The following is a 1,166-nucleotide window of genomic DNA, read 5'->3' as shown; positions in this document are numbered from 1 at the left end:
CCCCTCCCCAAATCCTTCAAAAGAAAACAAAAAATCCTTTTGATTGAAATCCGCCTAACGGCAGCCCTAGGTCTGCGACCACCTCCAATAATAATTGGGATAAGAGGGGAATGGGTTTTTTAAAAGTTTATTTTGATCAGTCCTGCCTAAAATCTAGGCCTACAGACAGATGAGGCGAGAAAATTATTGATAATTTTCCTGAACCGTTCGTAAATTTAAAAGATAAACATAATAATATCTACTGAAAACCAGCGGTTTCTTTTGACATTCAACCTTCGAGAAACGAAAATTGACATTATAATGTTAAAAATTAATTGATTAATTTTGTTTATTTATATTTGTATATTTATTTATTGGTGGACACATGATTTTGCATTTTGTGACACATGATTTTGCATAATATTATGACATATTAGATCTATATTATGATTTCCCGTTTTTGACATATTATTTGCGTTTTTCGAGACATCTTACATATTATATTTCAACCCCCCCCCCCAGGCGAGGTAATCTACCACTACAACCGGCACGAGAAGAAAGCGTTACGTCGACAGCTGGCCAAGTACGATAGGGACACACGCCGGAGCAGACTGGACATTGAGCACCAGAAGAGAGACATCCTCCGGAAGTGGTCACTCGTCTTTGGCAGACAGAGGAACTTCTGCGAGTCCATACGGGTGTGTCAATGTGCGGTGTGGCGGGATGATTTTCTTGTCCCTTCTCTCTTCTCCTTTCTCTTCCCTCTTCTCTTCTCTCTTCCCTCTTCTCTTCTCTCTTCCCTCTTCTCTTTTCTCCTCTCTCGTCTCCTCTCTTCTCTCCTCTCTCCTCTCCTCTCTTTTCTTCTTTCCTCTCCTCTCCTCTCTTCTCTTCTTTTCTTTCCTCCGTTCTCTCCTCTCCCCTGTTCTCTCTTCTCTCCTCTCCCCTCTCGTCTCTTCTCTCGTCTGTGTTTGTTGATTATTATTTCAAGGGCTTCGGAGTATGTTTTCTGATTGCTCTTGTAGTTTGTAGGTGTTGCGGCGTCTGCTTATGATACTGCAGTTTGAAGATACTCAGGAGTAGTTCTGTCAAGCCAAAGTGTTTGAGTTCAGTGGTATAGTGCTTGACAGGACTTCGCTTCTCCAGACTTGAGAGTGGGAGGCAGGCAGGTTTTGTGTGTGTGTGTGGGG

This window comes from Aplysia californica, unplaced genomic scaffold, assembly GCF_000002075.1.
Source record: "Aplysia californica isolate F4 #8 unplaced genomic scaffold, AplCal3.0 scaffold00948, whole genome shotgun sequence".
Taxonomy (NCBI): domain Eukaryota; kingdom Metazoa; phylum Mollusca; class Gastropoda; order Aplysiida; family Aplysiidae; genus Aplysia; species Aplysia californica.
Note: the sequence above shows the minus strand (reverse complement) of the source record.